The 12,179-nt window shown below is 35.4% G+C and overlaps 1 protein-coding gene across 2 annotated transcripts in view; it reads left to right on the forward strand.

Moving 5' to 3' along the window:
- Positions 1–12,179, forward strand: part of LOC129228255 (protein c-ets-1-B-like) — a 102,921-nt gene that overhangs the window by 39,007 nt on the left and 51,735 nt on the right. The gene's annotated exons all lie outside the window — the stretch shown is intronic.

Below are 12,179 nucleotides of genomic sequence, written 5' to 3' on the forward strand. Positions count from 1 at the left end.
AGGCAGTAAGAAGCAAAGGGATGTAAGTATACATTTTCAAGTTTTGAGCAAGAAGCGTTTAAAGATAAGGTCCTAGTTAGTGTTTCATTGAAAAGTTTTTCTAAATCCTGCTGCATAACAGAACCTACCAGGGCTACTAGTACTCTCTCTTTTGACCTAAGAAAGAGGAGAAGTTGACCAACCATTTATACTGGTTATCTCCAAATTTTTAATTTTGCCGCTTACATCCCTTTGCTTCTCACTGCCAAGTATGAGGTTGTAAGAAGCATAGGAATGCAAGTGCGAAATTAAACATTTTAAGCAAGTGGTAGGAGAACCTGTCCTCTGTTTAGTGGTGAAAGATAGAACTAGTAGCCCTGCTAGTTGCTCTGATACAGCCTGATTTAGAAAAGTTTTTGAATGAAGGCCTACCTAGGATTGGAACTTTAAACGCGTTTTACTTGAAACGTTAGAACATTTGCTTACATCTCTTTACTTCTTACTGCCTCATGTGTCAGGGTTCGAAATTGACAGCGGTCCACAGTTCTGAGACCGCAGAAATACCTATCGAATATCAATTTTAATGGTCTATGTAGCATGTGACCCATGGGACACTGAAGTTTCATTCCCATTTTCTTTCCATAAACTTTAAATTATATACTGCATTACCTATTACCACTCTATTTTCTCCACCTCAAAGCGACAGAGGTTTTGTTACCAAAATTCCCTCACCAATCAGTTACAGAAAGAAATCAGTGTTGTTTCCTTTTCTTCTCTAATAGGTAGGACTTGCCGATTGATAATTGCTAAGGAAATTCATTTGGTAATATTGATTAATGTGTTACAAATTTGTCTTCCTTTTTTGTTTCTTGTTTTTTGAAGATTTTTTTATTATTTTACCAAGATGCAAGAATGGACTAGTAACAGCGTGTACGAACCGGTGAAATTTCGTGATCGCTGATCCATTGAACCAGCGATTTATTTATTTATTTATTTTTTAAAAATTCTATCTCTGTGCATTCTCCACCAACGCTGCCGAATTTCTCCTTGATGCGGGGTTTGATCGTAACCAGACAGGATTTTATCCTGAGTTGTTCAGTGTTCATGTGATTTTTAAACTCCAGGATTAACAATGACACTAACAAAAACCAAAGGTTCTGCCGGGAAGGCATTATGGAATTCGGTTGTGTAATAATTTACACAAATGTTTTAATGGGGTAAATAGCTCTGTGTAAAATGCAAAAAACAAAATGTATTCAATTCCTCATCTGTCTGTTTCAGAAGGATTTTCAAACTATGAATTAACTTTTAAATCACTTGTGGCGGTTGTTCACTAAAGGCGTGTGATGCACCATTCTAAATATGAACAAAGGATCAGTGCACCGCGCATGCGCCTGTCGTAACGCGATACGTGGCTGCCTTCTTCGAAAATTTTTTCTTCTTTTTTTACGTATAATCTTTTACTAGTGCCTTCTCGCTTGCTGGGTAACAGCTGTGGCATTAAAAACTACTTGGACTTCTGCTGCTTGCCAAATGGCGGTTTATGATACCCCGCTCTGATTGGACAGCTCTTGAAATGAGGGTACTGTTTGAAGTGAGAATGAATCGAGAGAAGACGCGCGTCTGTTGTTTAGGGGGATGGAATCCTTCCACTTGTTCCAATTAGAGAAGCGTTGGCAGTGATATTCTTTTTAAAATTTGGTTTTGTGGCATCTTCGAGGATTCTGTCTTTGGCAAGGAAACATCAGAGCCAAAACACACCTTGGAAATTTTCTGTTTTTTTTTTTTTTTTTTCCCGACACATTTCCCATTTTGCTCCTATTTTAAAAATAAATTTTAGGAAAGAAAATTTATTTTTGAAACTAAGTTTACCATTGATATTTTAAAATATATTAAGTTCAGGGATGATTTTTTTTTTTAAATGTGTAAAAATTAACTCTAAATTTTTTTTTCTTCTTTTTTTTAAATTTTCCATTACGTTTTCCATTTCTCCCCTATTTTTGAAATAACGTTTAAGAAAAGTAAGTTTATTTTTAAACTTTTAAATACGAGATTACCATTAATATGTTGAAATTTATTTAATTCAAACTTAAGTTATAATAATGTGTGAAAAGTTAACAAACATCTTTTTGAAATAAACAAAAGTCACTATGTACGACTGAGTAATTACCGATAGCAAATTACAAAAATTGTTGCTGTTGTTAAATGTTCAGTTAAGAGAAGCACTTTTTTGTCGAATGTTTTTGAGTAAACCGGAAAAAAAGAGAGGGTGTGCTTTTTGTTATCACCTATCATGTTTAGTTAATTATTTTGAATTTTGACTCGTATGATTGAGATAAATGCATTTTTTTTCCTCAAAGTGAAGTGATCCATCATGTTGGTTATTAGATGTTTTCTCATGTTTTTTTTTCCTTTTTCTAAAATTTATGTTTTAAAAAAGGTTTACCTTCCAAAACCATTTCCCAAAAACTGACTGCATTAATAATGTGCAATCACTACTGTTTTTCTTTTTTCTATGCAAATCAATCGAGTCCCCTTCTCTCCCTACTCACTTCTTATTTTAGATCATTAGCTGATGACTTCATCAGTGTTGTGCTCTTTTTGGAAGAACTCAAATTAATGAACGTTTTTACGCTTAAAATGTCTAGTCTCGATCGTAAATTAACACTTTCCACGAATTGAAACATACGAAACGTTAAACAGGGTAAAAAAAATCATAATAATGAAATTGTTTACAATTTCCTTTCAAATTGCTCAAGGTAAACTCTCCGAGTGGTCGATTTGTAACCGGATGTTGACCCTTAAGCATCGAAGATTTCGGACCTTTTTTCGCTTGTGACCTACTCTCTCCGAGATATGTCGTAAGATCTTCAGCGGAAGTTGGACTTGCTATGAAATGTTCAGAAGGACTTTCGCTTTTTCGATGCATCTTGACCACGGACTTTTATCCAATCGGCGCCTTTTGTTATTGCGGTTAATAATGTGTGAATCACAGTAACTGGAAATGGAAGTGTATTGTTAATTATTTGAGCTGAACTTTTTTTCTGATCTTGAAAATAGAATGGGAAACTCAAGGTCTGTTTGCGGTAGAAAGCATTACAGCCACGGTTTAATTATATAGAGGTACATTTAGCTGAGTCCGGTGCTTTCGAAATTTTAACGCGAGTTATTTCGATGCGGACATAAAATGCATGAGAACGATATTAATTTAAAGAAAGGAGTTCTAGCAGACGCTTGAACATTTTAATTTAATTTTGTCTAAACAATTTTAAGGCGTCACAAACGCTGTACGTGTTTTTTCCACTAGATTGGCGACTTTTGGATTATGATTAGAAGGGGGGGGGGGGAAGCACGTACTATTTTCTATAGTAGTAAAAATAGCATTGAAGTTTAAAATCTGTTAACACTTTATAAATAATCAAAAGAAACAGGTATACTGTAAAAAAAATAAAAAAAAAATAAATAAATAATAAAACGCTGTGGGATGATAGAACAACATAGATGTTTACGGTATTTTTCTTTTGCGTTGAACACACTTATTTCTTCGCTTGCGTTTCTTTAAAGTGTTGTCTAAATTTCTTGTTCCAAGACCTCACAAGTCTAGAAAATCTGGGGGGGGGTTCAGGACGTAAGTTGCCAATCCAAAGTTATTTAAAATTTAGTTTCGAATTTCACGTAAAAAACAAGTAAAATTTTTCCCCCACTGTTAGTTTATCACATAGTACAGCTATTTAACAACAATTTAAAAAGAAATAGTTTAAACCTAGTTTCCCCCGATGTTTACTGATGTGCAACCTCCAACTATAACGAGGCAGGGCAGAGGAACTTTGTGAACTAAAAAAGTCGAAATTTTCATCACCTAAAGACATACAATCGTGCATCTGACATTCATGAAACTAAACACATTGAGAGCTAGCCATAGTCACTTTTTTAGATGTTTTTACCCCGTACAGGGCCTCTCTTACCCTAACAGTAGGCCTTCTGGAGAATTTCATAGTTTATAAACAATTATTCCCTCCGCACAAATATTTCTCCCTTAAACAATCCTGCCACAAAAGCTTACGTGCTGCGAGCCACGAGATGCTGGGAGTGTCGTTTCTCACTGCTTATCTGCTTCGGCAATTATGGGTTAAAAATAGAAACACTCCACACTGATTTTGAGCTGCAAGTATTGATAAGTAGGTAATTACTCATAAACCGCACAGCTTACCGACCAGCTATAGGTGAGACGTTTATGAATGACACAATCTTTGAGTACTTTTTGGAAATTGAAACGGGTCCTATTTCGACTATTTTTATCTCTGGTCGGAAATGTCAAAGCAAGCATTAAAGAAAAAAGAAAAATATCAGTGTTATGCGCTCAGATAGAAACTGAAATTGAAATATGATTTGGAAACCGAAACAATCAAGTTTTGTCGTTCAAGATACCTACCTACACACACACACACAATCCACATTCTCTCTCTCTCTCTCTCTCTCTCTTTAAGTACGGGAGAGCCGGGAGGAATGGGAAAGCTACGTTTTCAATGATGAAATAAAATGTAAAAATCGCAAGAGGGTCATTTCACGACATTTTAGACATTTATGTAGAGTCCGTAACGCAACCTTTTTTTGCCATAACTTTTTAATTTACTGTTTGATTAGCATATTATTTTGTTTTGAGCTTTTCCTACCAACACACAAATTCAAATTAAAATAATTTGAAAATCAAACAGTAAATTAAAAAGTTATGGCAAAAAAAGGTTACGTTACGGACTAATATACCGTCAAAAATACCGTGAAATGACCCAAGAAGAAGCAAAAACAAATGACTACTTTTTTCCAACAAATTTAAAATTGGTTGTGTTTTGTTTTGTTTTTTGTATTTTTCATTGTATTTTACACCTTTTATGATTCATAATACGTTAAGCACAAATATTTTTCCTTTTTTTGCCTCCCCTTCCCTCCCACTTTTAGCGTTTTTGAGGATTGTCCTAGATTTTCACTATGCGGCAGGGTCGTCCGGGGGGGGGGGGGGGGGGAGGCGATCATCTTGGGCACCGAGATATCAGAAGGTGGCATAATCTTAACTTTTGCTGTATTGCGTTTTATTTATTTATTTATTGCCATTATTCTTTTTTTTTTATGGTTTTTAAAATGCTAATATATTAGGTTTAGTTCCTGTCTTTCATGTTACACATATATTTCGAATTACGCTTTACGCGTTTAATTATCTAATAGTTAATACAAAACTGTTTGGTTCTTTTCCATTATACGCCCACCATTCTGTGTGGGGGGGATGCCAGAAAATATTCGTCCCGAGTGCCATTCGAACAGCCTTACTATCCGGCATCCACGGATCCGTGCCACCCAATTCCGCAAATAATCAGGAGTTTACTGTACATACTGTTGATTCAATTAACTGTATAGCAGCTCAATGCCTCTCGTTGTCCCCCATAGATCGGGAGATGCTGACCGAATATAGTATCATAGCCGGAATTGGTCCTCACACACAGTGCATCGGCACGTCTCTGTCCCACTTTTTCTCCACCCCGTCCATTTCTCCTCGATCTCCCCTATTTCGGGTTCATGAACGCCAGAGTTCACGTGACCTAAATAAGGACTCGGGCTCCCATCCCCTCGGGCCATGAAAACCGAGAGTGGGCGTGAAAATCCGACAGTGCCCAAAGCACCTGTCGTCTGCGAAGGGGGGACTTTGGAACACATGTGGGGACCTTTTCTGGAGGGAGAGGATCCTCGTGTTGCGTGCACGGTCGTCTGCTGTCCCTCCCCCCTCCCTCTGTTGCAGGATATAATTCCCACGGTGGGGCTCCTCTTCGTATGGATTTCACGTATTTGTACCGGTAATGTTACGTTTAAGGACTCCTTTGTTTCTTCGGAAAAGCACTGACTATTTCATTTTGAGGCCCATTCATGGAAACGTCATATAGGATTCGTAATTGCATTCGAATCTCTCTTTCTCTCCCCCTCCCCCCAATAAATGAAATATATCACATAGATAATAATCTTAGGTCAGTTGAATAACTCGGAAAATTAAAAGAAAGGAACATAATATACTTTATTTTAATAATACCTGCTGTCTTGATCACCATATATCTAACTAATGCATTCGATTTATTATGAAATGATTGACCGATATTTCAGTTTTAAAAATTTTCAGAATGTCTTTTTGAATGTTTCCTGAAATAAATAAATAAATAAAAACAAATAAAAAAAATAAGCATCTGAACTCACTGAATTTAATTTCACCCTCCTTCTACTTTGACCCCTCTCATCATTCTAACTTTCCAGATGCGAAGTTTTTAAAATATTTTATGAATGAAAGATGCAGAGGAAAAAGAATGATATCACCTTTTCAGGAATGATATTACTTTTTCATCAACATGAGAGATTAGTTTACTCTTACTTACAATCCTAATTTGGCAGTTTAGAATATATGGGACTATTATGAGCCCCCCTCCCCCCATCAATTTGAAAACGCAGCTTTACAGAGTCAGAATCATTTTAGTTCTTCAATTCTTAAATTGCATTGATTTTCTCCCTGTAAGTTGATGTATATGGAGCACTTTTGAGTCCTAAACACTTGCATCTGTCATGACCCTGAAAAGGGCTGACAAGAGGTCATATCAGCGTAGTCGGAAACTAGGGGCCCGGCTCTTGAGCGGAGTCTAATAAATTTGTAAGTTTTATGGTGGGGGGGGGGGAGAGGTCTCCGGCAGCCACAGTGATAAAGATCCCGCTTTAACTCTCTGCGGCCCTCACCCTGGGAAAAAATTTTTGGGTTGCACCAGAAACACCTTTCGGGTTCGGGAGAAAAATCTAGCTAGTAAAAGCCCACCCCGTCCCAGCAAAAGCAAGTGACCATAAAACCTCCAAAAAGAAAAAAAAAAAAACACTTAGTATGACAAACCCTTCCCATCCAGGTAAACTCTGAAGATACTATTTTCGTTTTTTTCCACTGGTTCTCCTAAATTTAAATGCAGGCATAAATAAAGCTGAAGATTCCATCAATGTTATTAAAAATGAAAATAATATTGATTTTAGGGGAAACCCCACTGGGGATCTTAGTTTTTGTTTTCTGGAAGACGAAAATCGCCTAAAAATAAACACAGCGATGTTTTCCTTATACTCTTCTCCTCCCCCAGAATATCTCGCCGATCTGGCCACCTGGTCATTTTTCTTTGAAGAGCAGAAAGTCTAACGTACTGTATTAGAATTCCTGGTTTACAAAGCGGAACTTGTCCACCACCTGCTCTTTCTTCGACGTGGAAAGGACCCCGAGCAGCAGATCACTTTTGAGTTTACTGGCGGCTACATCGTATCTATGTACACGATTTGGCAGTGTTAAAAAAACTTATTTTTACTCTTTGCGAAACAAATGTATTTTCAACTTTGTGTGGAAAAATAAGTAGTAATATATACTGTAAATAAAAAAAGATCTTTAATTATAAAAAAAAAGGAAAATTAACCTATATGCAGTATGTATGTATTTACTGAACGTGTAGTGTAGACAAATTAGAATTAATCAAACAAAAAATTGTCTTACAAGTATTAAGTAGTGGATAAAAAAATTGAAAAGATCCTAAGTTTTAAAAAGCATAACTATTCAGAATGCTACACCATCCCTCCCTTCTATCCCGCCCCCCCCCCCCTTCAATGCTTCCGTGGTTTTAAGTATTACTCGCATTGCTAAATTGAAGGGCTGTTCCAAAATTTTTGTTGGTTATAACCGTTGACGTAATAAATTTTGAACATTTTTATGAGCGACTATTATATTTTGTATAGATTTCCCTATAACAGCCCTTTATATTTGTGTGAGAAATACTATCCGCCTTTGAAGAACTTTATAGTTTGTTTCAATGCGATCTGACAGTACATTTTCGTCAATCAGTAAATCATGTAATCTGAAATCCTTTTTTTTCCCGTTTTTACCTCAGGTTTTGTATTTCGCCAAGAGCGGTGCCTCGCTCCGTTCTATCAAAATAAAATTAATTAAAAAATAACATTAAACCTCTCAAAAACACCCCTTAAAATTTTTTTAACTCCGCAGTCCGCGTCATGATCCGACCCTTTTTTGGCCGTCCCTGCCTTGATTAAAATAATCGCATTATTCATCTTGACATTTGTTTTTTACGGCAACTTCAACTAGAAACGTTCGAAGTAAAAATAGTTGCAAAAAGTGATGTCCTCTGACTTTTCACGCTTCATTCCAAAACGTTTCGAAATATTTCTCTTTTACCAATAACTTGTTATTAAATAGGGCAACCTACCAGTGGCGCATGCAAGGGGAGTGTGCAGGGAGTCTGAACAGCGATATTCTGAACACCTCCCATCGCTCGAGTTTTTTTTTTTTTTTTATTTATTTATTGACTATAATCTTATTTATGTAGTACGTAAAATGATTTCAAGCAAAGGTTACTGTAATTTCAGATTTAAAAAATGAAAAAAAAAAAAAAAACTCTCAATCTTCCCTGCAAAATCGAACTGTATGTGAACATAAATGGGGTTGTTTCCTTCAGTCAAAAGTACCACTTCTAGTCACAGAAATTGATAAAATTCGCAAAAAAAAAAAAAAAAAAAAAAAAAAAAAAAAAAACATGGAGCGGGGGGGAAAAAACTTTTATTTTCTCAATGCTTAATTTTGAATCAACTTGTTTTTAAATGTCTGATTTTGAAAATAAGGCGTGGTCTTTATGACATCACAAATGATGTACTTTGGCGCATCTGTCTACTGCGTTTCCACGGTATGATAATCAAGAAGGAATTAAATGTCGTTCTACGCTTACTATCAACCATATCGTTCCCAACACATGTGAGTAAAAAAGCGAATTAAATATTGCGCTCTGTGAATGGCATCAGTGAACTTCATTTCATCGTTGGTGATGTTATCGGCAGAAGAGTAAACAATAAAAGCGCACCAATTAAAGTAATTTTTTAAAATATTAAACTTCGTCAAATTATTTAAAAAATAGTCAGATCCAAGGGCGCACATATGCAAAATTGTAAGGGGGGGGGGAGCTCAGATATTTTCCGACTGGGTTAGGTGGGTATTTTCTCCAGGGAAACCGATTTCAGGACAGATTATAGTCATCAAAATATTTCATTTTTAATAACTTATTCATTAATGGCTGGAGAATAAATGTTTTTACATTTTTGCAAAGAAAAAAGTACCAAAAGCAAGGAAGTTTTAATTTCAAGGGGGGGGGGGGCTCGTGGGCGCCCTTGGTCAGATCCTGTGCTTTTAAGCATGTTCTTTCAGAAAAAAATACTTTAAAATGTCGGAAACGACACCATTGTTCTATAATGATGATTTTGCTTCGCTGTTTTTATTTTTGATTATGAGAAAAGAAAATACCTTCATTCTTGCCCTTTCTGGCAATTAAAATTTTAATCAAGTATTTGTTATGAATAAATTTATTTTATCAACTATCGCTAAGTTATTCTTTTCTTTTTTTTTTTTTATGTTTTTTGTTCCCGACATTCGATAAAATCAAAAGAACATGCTTGGATGCGTGTTGAAGTATTTTATGAGAATGATAGACCTTCAATCCTAAACCCACCCTCCGAAAAATTCCTGTGTGCGCCACTGCAACCTACTGATAGTGAGAGGAATTCAAAAGTTTCAATTCCAACCATGGTCTAGCTGAGTTTCATTTTGGTGGTAAACATAAAACTTCCCCCGATCCAAATAGCTGAAGGATTTTGAAAGTAATAATGTTTCCTCGTGTTTGATGGATGGCGTTAGTGTTATTCTTCAAAGCTCGCTAACGTTTGGGCATCTGGTTCATTAGTTCCTTCGTCAGTTTGAGGTTGGGTCACTGCCCCATCCGTTTATGGAGCAAGCTCAGTAAGGAATGATTTTATGACTTCATTAGAGAACCTGTGTAGGCGGCGATCCTTCTGAATCGGCATTTCGCAAATTTTATTTTTATGGCATTTTCCCTGTTCGTTTGATTATTTTTCCTTTTATGTTTTCATTTGTTTTTTGTTTATAGCTCCTCGACAGGAGAGATTCTTTTCAGGAAATTCAAATAATTAGTGGTTGTCTGTTCAGCAAAATTTTGAAAGAAGGGGTTCAGTTTTTCATAAGTTCAGTGTTTGAGAAGCAAAGAAAGTCGATACCATGCACACATACCACAAGACATGGAAGATTTCAAGGAATGAAAATTTTCTTTTTTAGAGTCTTTTTTTAGAGCAGTGAAATTCATTTTGAAAGAGTGAAGCACGCAAAAACTGGTTATAGAGAGGAAAAAAAAAAAAAAACCTATTACAAAAAAAAAAGAAGAAGAAAAACTTGTGTCTCCCCCCTCCCTAATTTGCCACATTTAAATTTTTGCTAAAAATTTAATCATTAAACTTTTACTATAAACAAAAAGCTTGGCCATGTCTTAAATTTATTTTTTTAAATCGTTTTTTTAATCTTTTTTATTCAAAACATAAAGCATGGAAACGATCTTAAACTCAATTTTTGAGACGCATTTCCTATTTTCAATGTGTAAAATAAGCTTGTAGAGTCTTGCCCTTTAATTACATTTTTGCCGCCATTTCATACAAATTAACTTTTTCAAACTTTCATAAAAAATATTCTATCTAAGTAAAATTGAGAATTTAAATGTTATCGTCGTCGCCTTCTGGAAGCTGCATTTCTTTGTCACTCCATTTTAAGGTTCACTTCTTATTTCCAAAAAATACAAGATAATTTGTTCAATACTTTTATGACTACAACATTGAAAAAAAAAATCAATGTAATAAGGTACGCATTTGCAGTGAATATGTATACGCGTATTTCGAAGAAAAAGAAATTCTCCTTCAGTTCAGAAAGTATCGTCTTCACGAAAAAATTATCACTTATTTTTCAACATGAATTTAAGTTTTTGGAACGAATTTTGACTCCATTTTTTTTTCTTTTCACGATGACTGTAGTGTCAATTAGACATGTGTAAATTTGTGGGCAACCAAAAAATGCATTTTTTTAAAATTCCTTGAATCCATTTCGACAAGTTTTGTCCTGCTGTCTGTATCTTCTATGTGCGTATGGTGCTAAATTGTGCCCTTCCTTTTTTCAAAAAGATTGCTCTTTGGTGTTCCAAAAGCGAATTGCACGTTCTTTATTCTGGAAAATCAATTTTAATTTCAAGTCATTTCATATACTAAGTTGATCTTTAATGTATGATCCACATAATCCATATCTTGCAGTTGCCAAATATATCATGCTAATTGGCAAGTGTTGTACCGACCTCTCAAGACAATTTTTATTATTTTAATAAATGTAGTTAAGAAAATTTATACATGCGAAAGATTTCGATTTTCAGATTTTATCGTAAAACATTTTTTAGGCATTAAAAATTTAAATTAAATTATAAATAAATCACCTGGAATAAAGCGGAACCTCGGAATTTCAAGACTCAAATTTTCGAGATTCCACTGTAGTTCTCTTTGAATAAAGTGATTCAATTTCGTTTTTCACGAAAAACCCAATGAAAAAACAAAAGGAACAAGAAAAAGCCCTTATCCAAATCCTGAGCATTTTACTATTTTCATTTATTTTCAAAATTTAAAATTTGCAAGAAAAAAAAACTTCAACATATGTTGCTCGAGGAGCTCTCTCTTCCAAGTTTCTCTTACGTATCCGGCAGCTGCTTTAACAACCTGTACCAAAACCGAAACCTTCGCAACCGGAAATCGAACCGGGCCGTCTCGTTTTCTCATACGAGGTTCAATCGAATTTTTTTGAGGCAGGATCTGCGTACTTGTGACGTCACATGAGAAAGTCTTTGCTATTGGCATAGAGGTCATTTCTCTAAACTCTGCGGTACTTCCATAGTAGTACGAGCCCGCACCGCTAGTGTGGCTTTTTTAAAGGGCGGAAACAGCTGTAGGGGGGATCTAAAAAAAAAAGGCGTTATTTAGGGGGAATACGATGCCATGTGTTGGAATGTAGCGTTTGACATGATAACACTGAGTTTTGATTTGTGAATTATGTACGTAGAAGTAATGTATTGTATACATGCGCCCACTTCAATTGTAAATTGTAGCGCAGTACTTTGATGATGGTTTTGTCACCTTATAAGTGGTGTGGAAAATTAAGGTTCTTTTTTTTTCTGTCGATATAATTTTGATGTAAACATTTTCACTAAAACCGGATAATAAATAAATTTTCACCAAAAGAATTAAGAAATTTTCACCAAGATCGAATAATA

Source organism: Uloborus diversus, chromosome 8 (genome assembly GCF_026930045.1).
Source record: "Uloborus diversus isolate 005 chromosome 8, Udiv.v.3.1, whole genome shotgun sequence".
Lineage (NCBI taxonomy): Eukaryota > Metazoa > Arthropoda > Arachnida > Araneae > Uloboridae > Uloborus > Uloborus diversus.